The 18,324-nt window shown below is 36.7% G+C and overlaps 1 protein-coding gene across 2 annotated transcripts in view; it reads right to left on the bottom strand.

Annotated features, from left to right (window-relative positions):
* Positions 1–6,034, bottom strand: part of LOC148119083 (cysteine-rich secretory protein 1-like) — a 60,597-nt gene extending 54,563 nt beyond the window's left edge. The window contains exon 1 of one of the 2 annotated variants that reach the window (XM_087897830.1): positions 5,837–6,034. The gene's annotated coding sequence lies outside the window, so the exon portion shown is untranslated. The remainder of the gene's footprint in view (positions 1–5,836) is intronic. The other variant, XM_087897831.1, reaches the window with a different exon arrangement.
* Between the last annotated feature and the right edge of the window lie 12,290 nt (positions 6,035–18,324).

The following is an 18,324-nucleotide window of genomic DNA, read 5'->3' as shown; positions in this document are numbered from 1 at the left end:
TTCTCCCCTCTGCCACGTTGCCCCACGCCTGCAGGAAGCAGCCAGACATGACCCGGTGTCCTTTTATGCAAAGACTGTGAGATGTGTGGATGGAAACTTCACCTTAGCCCTTGGATTCCATATATGCAAAGAGTCTGAAATGTTTGGATGAAAGCCACACCCCAGGCCCTGGCATCTATATATCCAAAGAGTCTAGAATTTTGGGTAGAGGTTCTACCCCAAGCTCCCTAGTTGCCTCAGCCCAGAGTTCACCGGTGAAAAAGTCCGCCAAATGATGACCCCTCTACAGAGATGCTCAAAACCACTTCCACAGAGTATTTAAACTACCCCCCAGAGAATGAACATGTGGTTTTCTGGTCTTCCTTTCCTGTCTAATCTGGGGGGCAGGCCCTGGAAAGGCATCCAGGATTGTTTGTATTTATTAAACCTGAGTTTTTTCTAATTCAGCTTGATTTGATCTGATTTAAATTATTGTGTCAGTAGAGAGGATTATGGGGTGCAGAAAATTTTCAGTGTGGACCTATTTATAAGCTAAAAAAGTTAGTCATCCTCAAATTGTGGGATTTTCTTCAAAATATTACTGAAGTTACTGGGCACTGCAAAAACACCAAAACTCATGAAACATTAAGAAATCTTAGAAATAGTCACAGGCAACTAGAGACTACGATGTGACAACTGAATGTAACATGGTATCTTGAATCAGACGGTGGAAGAAAAAAGAAGAGGTGAAAATAATTTTTGAAATACAAATACAACGTAAAATCCTCTGAGTTCCGGTGTTGGAGCATCAGTTTCAACGAACTCGCCAAGCTGAAGTGAGACCATATCACTGTATGAGCTGACAGTGAATGAACATTTAAAATTTTGATGGCATGTCTTAGCAAACTCCCCTTAAATCTAGGAAAACTTGAAAACAATAACGATATTTTTGGAATGAACAATAATAAGAATATATTTCTTAGTTCAATGTAAACATTTCCTTTATTTTTTGCAAGATATTTTTAAAGTATCTCTGAGATTTTTTTACATAAGATCCAAATCCTGCAATTGAATTCCTGTTTTATTTTGTTTCCTTTTCCTATGTGCCTTTCAAATTATAAGAATGAACTGTCAAATCTGAATCATGTGTCTACAGAGTAAGCATCAAGTTTCTCTAAAAATTTCAAGGGCATATAGTTTTTCCTTTCAACAAATAACTAGATGATACATGTGGTAGGATAGAGGAAGGAATATTCTACTAAATCCTCACAAACCTGAAATGATCCCATAAAACCCATGTTTTTAAAAATGTGAAAATCATTTAAAAAAAAGAGGTAGCATTAAATTAAATAGCAGAATAAGAAAGACTAGAAATATGCACAAATATTGGGTAATTCAGTTATAACTGGAAAAGCAAAGCATGTCCTAAAGTGCTAGATAAAAAGCATAGAGATGAGGGAGACTATCCTCACCTCATATCTGGATGAAAAAGTATGAAAGTAAAATAGTGAATTACTGATGCACCAAGCAAATGCTGGGAAATCACTCAGGGCTGCTGTCCCGTGTCATTTTCTTAAATGTTCTGATGAGCAAGAAGCAGGCATTACTCTTACCCACAGGTCACCTATTGTTGAAGAAAATCAACCTTAGATCTTGTTCAGACAATGCACAAGCATCTTTCTACCCCTGCACTTGATCCCCACAAATACATATGTACAAGATAAAGTGTCAGTTTGAACAAGTGTTTACAGCTGAGCAGTTGCATTTCTACAAATATTAAAAGAATAAAGAAAAACAACCTGAGAAATCACCACTTCACTAGATTGACTTGCTGTCCCCAAATAGGTCTGGGATTTAAGCAGCACTCGGATATATGCTCCTAATTTGTGAGATACTCATGGCAGAGTACTGCGTGGGATGCATGCTCTTGAACTGAGCCAGATCTTCTCTGACTGCAGATGACAAGGAGTCAGTGTTCCCTTTGTTCTCTAGGATGAGTCATGAGCTCACAGTCTCTCCCCATTTTACTAATTGAAATGGGTAGACCATGTTTCTTATTATAAAACTTGCTATAATAAATTATAATAAAATATAATAAAAATATTATCTCTGCTTCCGGCTCTGACTCAGAAAGAACACACCATATCTACTGATCCCAAGACAAATGTCAGGACTGGCTTGTACCAGATTTACTGCCAAGGTGAAGGAAATACCATAGAGGATTTAGGAAGGACGCTTTGTGCCTCTCATAACGACCAAATATTGCTTGAAGTTCTGGCCAATGCAAATCATGGCATGATATGCCTGACTACAGTCTTGACTATCTTGAGAAAATACTGTGTTCACAAGCATCAAGTGGAGTCAGTGTACTTCAGTAGCAATATGCATAGGCTTAGGGGACCAGAGTTAGGCATCAACAAGACTAATATCTCATTCTATCCTTTGGAGGAATTCTTGATCTTAGTAATGAGTGAGCTGGTTTCCCATTAAAGTTAACTAGGAGCCTTATAGTGTACTACCTGCTGTGCTTCTTCTTAGGATCGCTTTCAAGTCTTAAATACACTTTAGATAACCCAAACACAGAATAATGAAGATTACAATTAAGCACAATAAACTAGTCTTTCCTCCTTCCAGTCAAATGATGTAAATGGCCAGAGTCAGCAAAGAATTGGTATGATCCAGCAATGGAATGAGCAGGCAGCTGGTAGTTAACATCACTTCATAATTTTCTTCTCTGAGGACATGAGCTATGTCAATTTTCTTATATGAATATATATATCATTATCTGTTCCAATATAAATTCTCTGTTGTTTAAAAGTAAAGTCCATTTTAAGTAAAATTTCAGGCCACTAAGTTTATTTGTCATTGTTGAAATTTTGTCTTTAAGTTTAATTTCTTTTAATTAGTATCTAATAGGTAAAAGAGTGTTTATATATATATATATGTACATGTTAATACATATGTATATATATATATACATGAGAGAGAGAGAAAGAAATGCTTTCTAATTTGTAATTGCAATTAATTTTAATATCTTGCCTGGAAACTAGGTTATTAACTCAACTTGAAATAAAATATATTTGTTGGCCAGAGGATTCCCATGATTCCACTTAAGACTGCACTTAGTTGGGCCAATGAAAACAATTTGGCTTGGGAATTTGTTGCTAAACAATAAATTCTGATATTGTAGAAACAAAGCATGTGTCCATCTTTTTGTTTGGGATAATATATAAATAAAAACAGGTGTTTCTTCCTAACTTATAGTCCAGAAGCAAATTTTTCTGAGGAAATTCAATATAGACACACACAGTTGCATGCTTTACAAATTTACCAGATATATCTTAATGAAGTCATTTTAAATTAAGATTATCATATTAAATATTTTAACAAAGAAGCATAATATATACCTAATATATAATAGAAGAGAGAAAAGTAATGGAAACACAAGACAAAGCTGAACGATAAGCTTATTGAGTGGGAGCAAATAAAAATAGTATCATCTTTTATTTTTTTAAAAAATTTATTCTTCTCTCATACAATACATTCTGAGTGTAGCCTTCCCTCCATGCACTATTCCCACCCAACCCCCAACTTTCCCTCTGCTGCAGATCCACTTCTCCTGCTTTTTCCTTCAGGAAAATGTAACCCTCTCAAGGATATTAATGAACATGACTTAAAAAATGCAATAATGCTAGGCACAAACATTCGTACCAAGGATGAAGAATTAAGGATGAAAGGACAACCCAGAGAGAGAAAAGGGGTCCCAAGAGCTGGCAAAAGAGTTAGAGGCACTATCATTTCCACTGTTAGAAGTTCCACAAAAATCCCACAACCTATGTACAAAAGACCTAGCACAGATGTATAAAAGCTCCCTGATAGTCACTTTGATCTCTGTGAACCTCTTTGAGTCCTGATTAGTTGATTCTGTGAACAATGTTCTTGGGGTATCCTCCAACACTCTGGCTCCCACAATTCTTCCTCCCCTTCTTCTACACGGTCCCCCAGTTCCACCTAATGAATGGTTGTGGGTCTCTGCACCTGCGCCTATTATTAGAGGTTGGAGAAGCCTCTTTGATAACTGGGCTAGGCATCAACCTATGAGTATAGCAGAATTTCATTAGGAGTCATTTAACTGACTTTTTGGTCAGTTGTTTTCACACCTACCTTAGGGCTTTGAGTTCTCCAGCTTCTGTTTCCTGGCTTTCTAAAGGATGTTGGGTCTGAGATTCTTTTGTGACATGGGGCTCAAGTTAGACCAGTTATTGGTTAGCTATGTCCACAATCTCTGAACTATTATTGCCTCAGTACATCTTGCAAGCAGGGAAAGTCTTACGACTGTGTCCCAGTTCTACCACTGGAAGTCTTGCCTAGTTGCACAACTTGGGTTGTTCAGGCTCTACTCCATATTTCTATTACTAGGAGTCCTTACTAGGGTCACTCTCACAGGTTCCAGGAAATTTCTACTGTCCTAGTTTTGCACATTGCCTCCCAAATGCCCCCAAATTCCAGTCTATCTCTTTTTATATTTTTTCTCCACCCCTAACTCCCCTACCTGATTCATCTCACTTGCTAATTTAGGGTTTTCCTAAGATATTTTGTATTGGTTGTTGCTACTGTGAAGGATATTAATAATTCCACATTTGCTTAACTATTCAAATGCAGCATAAACAAAAGCAACACATTTTTACATAGTTAAGTAATATTCTGCAACACAAATAAATGTGAGATGTCTTGACATAGTTAACAAATATTCGATTACAAAACAAGTGTGGCCTATATCTTAGAAAGGGGTCTCTGACTGAATGTGGGCTGGGACAAGGCAATGAAGAAGGTAAGAAAGAATGGTAGTAGGCTAGGCAAACACTGAGAGTCTGGGAGTTGTCCCTGAGGCTGGGCCACCTACCTGGAGTTCTGGTGGTCTGTTTGACCTCTGGTACAGCCAGGTTCTTCTACATGAGTTGAGGGCAAGAGTGTGGCAAAAAGAAGGTAAGGAGAAGCGGAGGTAGGACAGCAGAGCATCATGATAGGAGGTATTATGGAAGTATAAACTAAAGTCATAGGAGACTAATTCAGTGGAAAAATACAAAATTCTCTCTTCTAGCAAAAAATTTAAATGTCCAAGTAAAGGAGACATTTGGAACACCAACCAAATATAATCAGTAATGATGTGGGATTCCCCTCTGTGTGTTATGAATATGTTTTATTACCACTGGATATTAGAGAAGTTGTGTCAGTCAATGGCTTAGTAGAGTAAACCTAGGTGGAAAATCTGAACAAAGATATAGAGAGAAAGTAGGTGGAGTTAGGGAGATGTCATTCAGCTGCCAAAGGAGACAGCCACTGGGAAAATTTCTTGTAAACCACAGTCCTGTGATGATACACCGATTAATAGAAATCGGTTAATTTAAGATATAAGAGTTACCTAGGAACATTCCTAAGCTATTGGTCAAGCAGTGTTATAATTAATAGAGTTTCTGTGTGGTTATTCAGATCTGAGCAGTTGGGAAACAAAAGAGCAATCCCTGCCAACACAGTAACATACCTACCCAAGGTGCATTACAGTTAAAATCTCAAGAGAACTGAAGGAACAAAGACATTGACCAGTTCAAGCCATCTTTACTTATAAAGCAAACCAATCAGAATGACAGCAGATATCTGAATAGAAACTCAGAGTCAGAAGACCATTGAATGAAACAATACAAATCAATATTACCATAACCTCGGAAGTGATATTTCTGAATTAAAGGAGAAATGAAGAGTTTTCAAGCTAAAAATAAATTCAACGATTTAAGGACCAGTTATACAACATCTAAAAACAATAAGAGAATACTCAAAAGGAAAAAAGAAACAACAAAACCTTTGGTATGTTGTGGAGGACCAGCCTCAGCAGAGAAGTGTGTTGGTCTTGAATCTGGAATGTCTGGAAGGCGATGTGAGTACACGAACACACGGGCTGAAGGGCAGGTTCTTCTCCTCTTTCTTTCTCTTTCTCTTTCTCTCTTCCCTTTTGACCTGAGCTTCAAACCTCAGTCTTTTATTGTGAATTTTAAGCAAGGAAAATGATTCTTTCTTCTTGTCACAGGTTAATCATTACCTGGGCAAAGCAGTTCACAAAAAGTACAAGGACTCTTTGAAATCAGAACATCATCATTCATCATCACATTTCCCCAGTTCCCAAGCTCCATGCCAGCCACTATATTCTTAATTATTAGCTGAGTTAATCATAAAACAACTTCTGAGGCTTTCGCCACAGAAGCTAACTACTTGGGGTTTAGAAAAGCATAGTTCAATAGGTTTTACTCCATTTTCGTTCCTTTCCCATTGTTGGTCCTCACAATTCCAATACATATCATTTTGATTTACAAGGCCATAGGCAGTCAGCCCCAAAGCCCTAGGTTCTTCAGAAACTTTATGTATCATAGCCAGCTTCCTTTCTTTTTCAGTATAATTCTTTTTGCCAAGCTTCATAATCAGGCAATAAACAATTTCTGCGTTTTCCCCAAATTTCCTAAATTCTTTCATTAGTCAGCTTTTTTCCCATGACTTGCTTTCCAGCTTTAATGCCTGCCCACTCTATCAGATCGGGAAGTCTCATATTATTGTACAGCACATCCATATTTTCAGAAGCCACTGGTTTGGAAGAAGAACAGAACATGAAGAACAAGTACACTAGGAGAATTGCTATGACCAGAATCATTGCCAAATGCGTACGCAGGTGCCAGAGAAGCGGTCCTGGGGGCATATAGGTGTTTTCTCCTTTGCCCTCAAATAACACATTCATTTAGCTGCCACTGGGTTGCCTGGAGGGAGTTGCTTCCTGCCTTTCAGGAACTGTGCTTGGAGGGGGTTATGTTTTGCCATCTCTGGTAGAATATAAATAAAAGAAAGTCAGCAAAAAACTGATTTTGATATCAAGAAGGAGTCTTGATATCATGCTATCATGGAGCACCTATCATCCCAATACTTGGCAGATGGAATTAAGATGAGGAGACATTCAAGGACTGACTTAGCTGCGGCATGAGTTGGAAACTGCTGACCACAGAGAGACCCTGCTTTAATTCCTGGTTATAAGACGTGCCATTCGCTGGAACACAAAAAGAAAGTGAAGACATTGTATTCTAAGCCAGTGGGAATGAGAAGCAAGAAAAAGCAGCTGTACTGAAAACCAGTAGAGTATTGTCAAAGGTCATTTTATATTAAAAGGAAGAACAATACATTAAGAGAAAGGATGAGAGCAAAGAGGTATGCAATGAATGTTGGTAAAAGAATTTCACAGAACAACAATATTAGATTTGAACCCCACCACACATATACAATTAATCATATAAATAACTTAGTGTTGACAACAAAAATTATCACAGGTGTTTCAATCTTAAACTGCATTATACACCAAATGTCCTCACCAGGTAAGTATGGAGAGAATATTGAACCCAGAAACAGCAGATTACATCTATCAGAAACTCAGAACTTTATCCAAAACAAAATATGTTTCAGATGGAAAAAATAAATTTAGAAAAAGGACAGGGGATGAAACTAGAAATTAACAAGTGAAAGGTTTTAGAACATGTAAAAACATGTAGAGATAAAACACTGCACTTGGAAATGATCAGCAAGTCACTGAAGACATCAACGAGGTAGTAAGTGTGGTCCATACATGCAGTGGAATTTTACTCTGCTGTAATGACAATTTAAATGGTGATATTGATAGGTAAGTATAAGGAACTGGAAAACATATTGAGTGAGGATAATCCAGACCCGTGAACAGAAATGTCAGCATATTCATTCCTATTTGTAGACACTAATTTCAAATCTTTAGCTTTCAGCATACAAGTTGATGTGACTGAAGAAATTAGGAAAGAAGAAAGGGACCGTGAGGACAAGAAAGGGGAAAGAGCTCTAGGGAATATAAGGTGATAGAATGATTCAGGTGCTACAAAAATAATAAGAGAAAATGGGGAGTTTAGTTGGGAGGGAAAAAGGGTAAAAAAAAAAGTGGGGAGAGGAAGGGAGGACAGATAAACAACAGCGAGGATATGTATCCTTTACTCTTCCACCTTTTGATAAAATGCCATGATCAAAGCAACTTAGAAGAAAGGGGCTTATGAGGGTTTGTAATTCCAAAGTCCCAAGAATCCATGATGGCAAAACAGAGGCAAAAGACCTGGAGGATAAATTCAGACAGGAAGCAGGAAAAGAAAATCACTGCAAATGATGCAAATCTTTGGAACTTCAATTCCTGAGTCAGTAACATTTATTCCATCAATGGTTCCCATAAACTGGGAACCAGAACCTATGGAAGAAATTATCAATAGAACCACCACATAGTATAAACAAATAATAAACATAATGCATGTATAGACACATATGTGATTATATATATATTTATTGGAGTTGCATTATATGATTTTATGGTACTCTTACCAAGGATCATAAACTATCTAATGCCAGTGTCAGACATGGGAAATCTTCACTCCAATTCTTGAATGAAAGAATGCAGTTGTCTTAAAAAACAATATGGGCTCTTGTCATTGCATGGGTTACTTTCAGATGTTGGAAAAAGACTGGTATTTCTGAAGACATTATGTGATTTGTACATGGACTTGAATTGATTTAGAACTCAAGCTGGTAGCCTTCTCTCTGAGGACTATCTCTCATTGTGTAGGAAGCTGTTATGTAAGTTTCCAAGTGGGGCAAACAAATCTTACACAGCTGGGTAACTCATAAACCACAGTAACAATTGGTTCAGCAAGAAATACTCAACAATCCAATAGTGACACTTTTATATTGGGATAAAACAATGGAAGTCTAACTGAGGGAAATCACAGTCTGTGGAATGAAATTCACGCCTGTTAGTTATAACATCACTAACTTTTCATGGCTATAGAAGTCAAAGGCCCTAGAAGAGAACATAGAACTCCCAATTTGCTCACATTATAATATTCTAAAAGTCTTTAAACTCTCTGATGAGCTTAGTAGCAAAAAAGCATCTTACTGCAACAGATGGAAACTTTTACAGAAGATCTACAACTGACTCGAATGCAGAAAATTAACCATGAGGTGCCTACTCCAATTGATTCATCTTTAATATGGCACCACACTAAATCAAAGCTTCGGCGAATATCCCAGAAAGGGACCAGAAACACTGTGAGAGTCAGAGATTCAGAACGCCTTGAGCTTCTAGACGCGACAGAAGAACTGCAGCACAAAGCTCAACAAGATGATTTCCTAACCAAGACTTACATAATGACACCATTAATTGACACGCTGACACAAACTGGAGAATTCCCATGAGGTCCAAGCTTGTGGAATAGGTTGAAAACTAATGAAATGAAAAGCTACAGGAGGTCAGTGGTTGCTGGGAGAGAATCAGTGTCCTCCAGAGAGGAGCTTCTGCATGGGTTATTCAGTTCCGACTGGTCAACCCTGGACGCATATCCATAGAACCAATGCTAAATGGACTCAGTAAGTAGCATATCCACTGAAGAAGGGAGGGGTATAAGTTTGGAAAGGGGAGGAGGAAAACAAGGAAAGTTATGTAAATACATTGCTCAGGTGTAAATTTCTTAAAATATGTTTTAGAGCAACAACAGAAAAAAGTGTGTAATGCAGTTGACTAACATAGTAGAGTTGTAGAATATTATTTAAATGTGTGTTACTTTTGTTTATGCTGTGGAACATTTGTTTAGTGATGTAAAAATGTGTTGTTTTTGTTATGTTGTATGGGGTTTGAATGTAGTTCCTAGTCACACACCTCCAACAGGGCTACAAGCTTTGGGCTTTGTTTTAGGATCCTAGAGTGGGTAGAATCAGCCTATAGAGCTTGTGAAGGTTCCAGGTGTAGTTTAACAGTCTAAAGTTCACTCCTGTGGTCAAGAAAGGCTAAAAGGTATGCAGTAAATTTGTACTCAGACACAGAAACATGCACAATACACACACACACACACACACACACACACATAATTTCACATAACACACATAAATAAATAAACAAAACTAAAATGTAATAAAAAGTTGAAAACAAAACACAAAGATAACAAACAATCAAAAAGGCATCTAAGGACAAGAAAGTAAAATCAGTAACAACGATCTATAAACATTAGTTCTAGAGAAAAGAGCAGACTTCACCATTCATCAGCAAATCTTCTCTTTGCACAGAGTCTACTATAGAAACCAGAGCCTACCAAACAACAGATTGTGAAGGCTAGTACCACATCTAAGGCTCAGAAAATAGTGCTCAGATAAAATGCCATAGGGAACTGAAAATTTTAAAAATGAAATTACATGCTCTTTAAAAAAAAAACTCCAAAGTATTGCCCCACTAAGTGTTCGAATAAGGAAAGCTAATTTATTTACAATGTTCTTGCAAATTATAAGCCATTTAGGAATACATTTTGGCAATCTCTAATAAAACCTATCAATGCAGTCTTAACATATGATCCAGTAGACATAACTTTTGGAATACATCCAAGGAATTTTAATATCACCTACACTCTAAATGATCTGCATGGGTAATAGTAATATATTGACTCACAACGACAAGACTTGGAAGTTGTCTGGATGTCTCTTAATGACTTCTGTCTGGATGTCTTTTAATGAACTGCAGTTAGTCTAAACAGCAGAGTGTTATTCAACGCTGAACCAAATTGAATGCTCAAGCTTTGAAAATACAAGTGACAAATACATTCATATTATTAGATGGAAGATTCTAGTCTGCAGAGGTGACACACTGCATGACATTCTGGGTAGGAGAAAGCTGTGTAAATAAAAGAATCAGGGTGGTGAGAAATGGGGAAAGTAAAGATAAAAAGGCAGAACTTGCGGGGCCTCAAATGTAATAGAAATATATTCTAGACTGCTTGCGTAGTGGATACAATTGACACACATGTCAAAAACCAAAGACTGAATTCTAATACATATTACAAAGGTTTTGCATGACAATAGGGAATATAGGCTGATTGATGACACCTATTTTAGAATTTTGTGAAGGAAATTGATGAAGAAGTGGGAGAATATATTGGTGGGCAGAAGCATATACTTTCACACACACCTAAAATACTCTGATAATAAAATCTGCAGTTTTAAGGAAGAAGACAGGGAGAAATGCTTGGAACTGCAAAGGCTCTCTCTGATTTCCATACATATGCTAGGGATCATGGCATCACACCCAAACACAAAAACCTGCACACAAACAATAGCACCTCCGATCTCCTAATGCACACACAGGGCCCTTTAGAAAGTATTGTTCTTCACAAACATTTGAAAAAATGACAAATTATGTCAAATGAAAATATCTATTAATTAAATGTGCCACATAAGAAATTTTAATGTCGCAAACATAAAAGCCTTTGGCATTTTCACTGGAGATTAGCAAGAAAGTGCAGGGATTTTTAGAATTTGTCCAAAAACAACAGAAAAGTTGGCTGACATTTGAGAAATATGGTCAGGCAGAGAAGAAGTACAGATGAGCGCACACTTGTCCTTTTGGCTCCCTAGAGAAATGTTTCATTTTTCACAGGGAAGAAAGGCCCACTTCACTGGATGTCCTGGCCTTTGTGGAAGAACTTGCCAATCCAAACATATTCTGCTCATATCAAAGCAATGATCCCTCCCAACTTGTCACCTCTGGTTTTCACATTCTGTCTTATATTTCAGTGTTCCTGCATCCCTAGTTTTAACATGAACTTATGTAGGTTTGAAGATTTCCATTTGGGCCACCACACTGTCTGGAATATTCTTTACAAAGATAGGAAATTATGCAAAAATAAAAATAATGGAAAGAAAGGGTCTGTATTTTTATTTAATAAACCTTCATTTTCTCATGTTATATAAATAACTACTTTAATATGGGTAATTTTGTTACATATGTGTAGAAAATAAATTGTCACATTCTAGTAGAAGCAAAAATTGAGTTAAATGGTAACAGAACAAAACCACCCCTTGCACTGAAAATAATGTTGCCTTCTTGTGGCTACATGTTAGTTTCCACTTTTATATTCTTTCTTTTGACTGGTAAAAAATTAAATATTTTAAATGCACCTATAATTTAAAAATTAATGCAATTATGCAAGCCATTATACGTAAATCTACATATAAGCATATCAGACAATATTAATGTATTCACAAATATCTCTTCTAGATAAACACTCAGTTGTGATTTGTTGGTTATTTTTTAAACATATACAGTTGTGATGTAAGGCCTTGGCAAGAAAACTTTAAATCAAACAAAAATCTTAAGTGATGATCAAATTTTGAAATGAACCAATAATAAGTAAATTTAGTTCAAGAAGAATATTCCATTTATTTTATTCAAAACATTTTTATATTATGACTCAGAAATTTTCCATAATCTCCAAATTTCTTTATTGAATTGCTGTTTTATTTTATTATATTTTGCCATGGACCATTAATATTATGAAAATGAACTGTCAAATATGAATCATGTGTCTGTGAAGTATCTGGATCTTTAATAATGTCAAGCATGAATAAGTACTTCCTTCAAAAAATTTGTTGCTAAAGATGGTAAAATAGAAGCAAACAATTTACTAAAACCTCAAAAATATAAAAAAACATAAAAAAAGTGTAATCAAAAATGTGAGAAGCACTGAAGGCAAGGTAGCATTATACTAAATAGCAGAATATGAAAGAAGTCACGGAAAAATATTATTGGTTAATACAATTATAGTGAGAAAAGCAAACCCTGACTCAAAGTGATAGAAAAAAAGGTAGAGAAGAGAGAGAAAATCCTCTCCACATACCTTGCTTTAAAAAGGAGTGACTGATGGTGGAGGCTGACTGAGAAGCCAAGGACAATGGCGCTGGGCTTTGATTCTACTACATGGATGGGCTTTATGGGAGCTTTGTCTGTTTGGATGCTCACCTTCCTGGACCTGGGGGGAGCAGGGAGGACCTTGGACTTCCCATAGGGTAGGGAACCCTGACTGCTCTTTGGCCTGGAGATGGAGGGGGTTGAGGAGTTGGGGGAGGGGAGGCGAGGAAAGTGGGAGGAGAGGAGGAGGTGGAAATTTTTAATACAAATAAATAAATATTAAATAGATAGATAAAAAGAGTTAAAACTGAGAGAGAGAGAGAGACAGAGAGACAGAGACAGAGAGACAGAGAGAAGCATATGGGGCAAAGACAGCAAAAATAAGAGTGGATAACTGACCCACCAAGCAGATGCTGGGAAATTACTCAGGGCTGTTGTCTGAAATATTCTCATAAGCGAGAAACAGAACCCAAGCGAAACTTTGCAACCGAAGCACTCTGCTGAAAAGAACAGAAGATGCAGCACAACCATGTCTGGCCTCAGAATTCTGTAGATCCATCTTCTACCCAATGAAAGGACGAGATGGCAGAGATCCACAGATGCAGAGGAGCCTGCAACAGGAGCTTACCTGAACTGAACATCTCTGGAACAAAGAATTTGAGCTAAGACTGTAGAGGGTGAAAGCACATCAAGTTTAAGACTACAGGGGCCAGCGACAGAACACATCTTACGTCTTTGAGCTATATGGGGAAATGGAGGGACTGCCCACCTATCTTGAAAAATGAAACTGGTTAGGAAAGGAGTAATATAGAGTAACATGCCAAGCTGATGACTTGAAAAATCAGTTCTAATGCATTTCTTCACCTCACCATGTTAAAGAAAGCTCTAAAGTAAGCTTCATGGGGAACAAAGCATTACTTGCAATCTGTACTTTAGTGATCTACCACGAACAAGAATAAAGGCTGTTACTCTGGACGATATGGGTACTGAGTATATGAAAAAACATGTTAGCCTAGATTTTTTTTCTAGACCTTTGGTAGTTATTTTTACCAATAAGGAAAGACCATGAAAAAAGAGATTACAGATCTCTGTGGCATATGTTTTGACTCAAATATTAGTCATTGATTGCAGTGTAAAAAACAGACAGTGAATTTGACAGAGAGAATTATGGAATAAATGGGAGGGTTTGAAGTGGGGAAAAGGAATAGGAAATGGTAAAAGAAAATATATAAAATTTGCTAGATCTTTGCTGATAATGGTTCTCCACTGACAGTAGGTCAGATAATTATTTGAAGGAAATTACATATTAAAACATGATTTTGGAAATTTTGAATGTGCACAGAGTATTCAAAATGAGATACCACACCTTTAATATACAAGGTAAACCATTTATGAGTTCAGAAGAAAGTTGAGTACATTCTCATTAAGTAATCTTTAGCAGAATATAATAGATGTAGGAATTGGTGAGTCATCGAGAAGGGGCATTTGGTGCAACAAGTGGAGTGTGTTTAAAACTGAATAAAAATATGAAATAATCCATCTAAAAATGATGGATTGAGTGAGTTTAAATAGCCTAGATGTGCAATTCATTAATTGTTTGTATTTTCTTTTGAAGGAAGAAAGCTAGCAATTAAAGTATATTTAAAAGAACAAATTTTTAATATCCAGGAAGATAACTATATGATTTTCTTCAGGTTCACCTTCTTATTTAGCTTCTCTAGGATCACAAATTATTGACTCAAAGACCTTTAACTATGGCTAGAATCCACTTATGAGTGAGTACATACCATATTCCTCTTTTTGGGTCTGGATTACCTCACTCAGTAAAGCGTTTTCTTTTTCCATCCATTTGCATGCAAAATTCAAGATGTCATTGTTTTTTACCGCTGAGTAGAACTCTAATGTGTATATGTTTCACACCTTTTTTAACCATTCTTCTATTGAGAGGCACCTAGGTTGTTTCCATGTTCTGGTTATTACAAATAGTGCAGCTATGAACATAGTTGAACAAATACTTTTGTAGTATGATAGGGCATCTCTTGGGTATATTCCCAAGAGTGGAATTGCTGGGTGCTGAGGGAGGTTGACTCCCAGTTTCCTGAGAAACCGCCACACTGATTTCCACAGTGGCTGCACAAGTTTGCATTCCCACCAACAATGGATGAGTGTTCCCCTCCCTCCACATCCTCTCCAGCATAGGCTATCATTGGTGTTTTTGAGTTTAACTTTTCTGGCAGGTGTAAGATGATACCTCAAAGTGGTTTTGATTTGCATTTCCCTGATCTCTAAAAAGGTTGAGTATGACCTTATAGTGTCTTTTGGCCATTCAAAGTTCATCTGTTGTGAATTCTCTGTTCAGTTCAGTACCCCATTTTTTAATTGGGTTAATTAAAGTTTTAGTGTCTAGTTTCTTGAGTTCTTTGTATATTTTGGAGGTCAGACCTTTGTCTGATAAGGGGTTGGTGAAGATCTTCTCCCAGTCTGAAGGTAGCCTTTTTGTCTTACTGACAGTGTCCCTTGCTTTACAGAAGCTTCTCAGTTTCAGTAGGTCCCATTTATTCATTGATTCTCTTATTGTCTGTGTTACTGGGGTTCTACTACCAAAAGCAATCTATAGATTCAATGCAATCCCCATCAAAATCCCATCAAAATTCTTCACAGACCGTGAGAGAACAATAATCAAGTGTATATGGCAAAACAAAAAACCCAGGATAGCCAAAACAATCTTATACAATAAAGGAACTTCTGGAGGCATTACTCTCCCTGACTTCAAACTCTATTACAGAGCAACAGTATTGAAAACAGCTTGGTATTGGCATAAGAACAGAGAAGTCGACCTATGGAATCGAATAGAAGACCCGAATATTAACCCACAAACCTATGAACACCTAATTTTCAACAAGGGAGCTAAAGGTATACAATGGAAGAAGGAAAGCATCTTTAACAAATGGTGCTGGCATAACTGGATGTCAACCTGTAGAAGAATGAAAGTAGATCCATATCTATCACCATGCAGAAAACTCAAGTCCAAATGGATTAAAGACATAAACATTGATCTGTCCACTTTGAACCTGATAGAAGAGAAAGTGGGAAGTAGTCTACAAGATCTCTGTGAATTTGAGGCCAGTCTGGTCTACAGAGCTAGTTCCAGAAAAACTTGGGCTGTTACACAGAGAAATCCTATCTTAAAAAACAAAACAAAGAAACAAAAATCGGGTGTCCACAGGTATATGAATTTATGTCTGAGTCTCCAATTCAGTTCCATTATCAACCTGTCTATTTTGATGCTAATATCATATAATTTCATTTTATTGTTATTACTCTGTAACAGAGCTTGAAATAAAGGGAGGTAATACCCCCCCGCCGAAGTTCTTTTATTGTGTAGGGTTGTTTTAGCTATCCTGTTTTTTTTCTTTTGTTTTTTTCATATGAAGTTGAGTGTTTTTCTTTCAAGTTCTGTAAAGAGTTGTGTTGTAATTTTGATCAGAATTGCATTAAATCTGTAGATTGCTTTTAGTAAAATGGCCACTTTTACTATGTTAATCCTATGAATCCATGAGCAAGGGAGTTATATCTTATTCATTTTCTTCTTTCAAAGTCTTGGAGTTCTTGCCTTAAAATCTTTCACTTGCTTAATTAGAGTTACACCAAGATACTTTATATCATTGTGGTTATTGTTTGAAGTGGGTTGTCTCCCTAATTTTATCTACATCTAATTTATTGTTTGTATACAAGAGGGCTACTTTTTTTGTTTGTTTGTTTAGTTTAGTTTAGTTTGTACCCAGCTACTTCTCTGAAGGTGTTTATAGGTTGTAAGAGTTCTTTAGTAGAATTTTTGTGGTCGCTTATGTATACTATTATATCATCTGAAAATAATGATACTTTGCGGTCTTCCTTGTCAATTTGTATCCCCTTGATTTACATTAGTTGTCTTAGTACTCTAGCTAAAACTTCAATTACTATATTGATTAGACATGAAGAGAGTGGATAGCCTTCTCTTGTCCCCGATTTTAGGGCAATTGTTTTAAGTTTCTCTCCATTTATTTTGATGATTGTGATTGGCTTGTTGTATATTGCCTTTTTTAAGTTTGGGTATGTTCCTTGTATCCCTGATCTTTCTAAGACTTTTCTCATGAAGAGATAATGGGTTTTGTCAAAGTCTTTTCCAGCATCCAATAAAATTATGATGTGTTTTTTTCTCTTTCAGTTTGTTTAAATATCACTACAATGAAGAGCACTTATCAAGTAACCAAGGCTCAAGGCTTCAAAGCATTTTCATTGCTAATGACAGAAGAGTTCTTGTAAGATAAGAGTTGAAGATGGTAATAATTTAAGACAGGCTTTATTGAGAATTAATTAATACATACAGTGCTAAAGTTTGCTCTTCCATTATGATCATGTGTGTTGAGAATATTGCCATCAATCATTTGAGAACACTGATTAAGATGATTTGGAAATCATTTATTAATTTAGCTGAGTTTTTGCATATTTATAAGTACCATACTGTTTACTTAGCCAAGGGAAAATGCATTATCATTTATATATTATGCTCTCCATCTTTTTCATCCTTGCAGGATTACCAACACATATACTTCCTGATCAAGTCATAAAACATATATGTCTTCCTTCCTCATACTTTTCCACAACAATGAAGAGTTAATCTTTTCTAATTGCTTACATATGCAAATGGAATTATCTTACATATTTAGGGGGAATGCATTGGGTAGAATTAACCTCCTTGCTTCTAACCATTGGCGATACAACAAATTTCAATGACTCCTACATGGGCAACAAAATCAGTGCAAGTTCTCACAAAAATGTCAGTGCTACCATAATATGCTTAAGTTTGTTTTATGCGTTTGTGAGAAGCGAGGTCTTTACCTCCATGACATCCTTGAGAAAGTCCTAATTCCTAAGCATTCACAATTTCCAGCGTTAATTCAGTATTCAAATTTTAAAACTTTATTCTAAAACACTGAAAATTAACATAGATCTATTTTTATGTCTACAAAAGAATAGGTTACTCTAAGTAAATTATACCAAAGCAACTTTAAATGTCTATAAATAATTTCCTAAATAAGGAAATATGCATGTTTATGAAATAAAATTATTGACTAATGAGAATAAGGCTAAACATACAATATTACTAATTTAACATAAAGTTAAATTGATTAGTTTGTAAGCAGCAGGATGTTTCTTTCATTTGATTGATTCATCATTTAAAAAACAACTCCCAGACCCAGTCACTATAGAGGACCATGTCCAGGTCCATGATTCTACTGAGAGTGGGGAGTGTGCTGAAGTCCTGGTCCTGAATTGCCACTAAAGGTCACAGAGTCCCAAGGTTAGAACTGTAGCCTTTCCCACCTGAGTGTCCAGTCCCTTTACTCAGAGTCAGGACGTTGACTGGGACCAAGCTGCTGCCTAGGGCCATGGCTGGGTCTGTGGTCTAGCTCCAGCTGGGATCTGTGTTGATGCCTGTGCCCTGTGTCACCTCAGGAGGCCCTAGGAACCATGTGAGATGAAATCAGAAGGCCATGCTGAGCTGGCCTGTCCTTCACTGGTCCTGGTCAAGCCAG

Source organism: Myodes glareolus, chromosome 18 (assembly GCF_982192425.1).
Source record: "Myodes glareolus chromosome 18, mMyoGla1.1, whole genome shotgun sequence".
In the NCBI taxonomy this organism is placed as follows: Eukaryota; Metazoa; Chordata; class Mammalia; order Rodentia; family Cricetidae; genus Myodes; species Myodes glareolus.
Note: the sequence above shows the minus strand (reverse complement) of the source record. Positions and strands in the feature narration are given on the sequence as shown.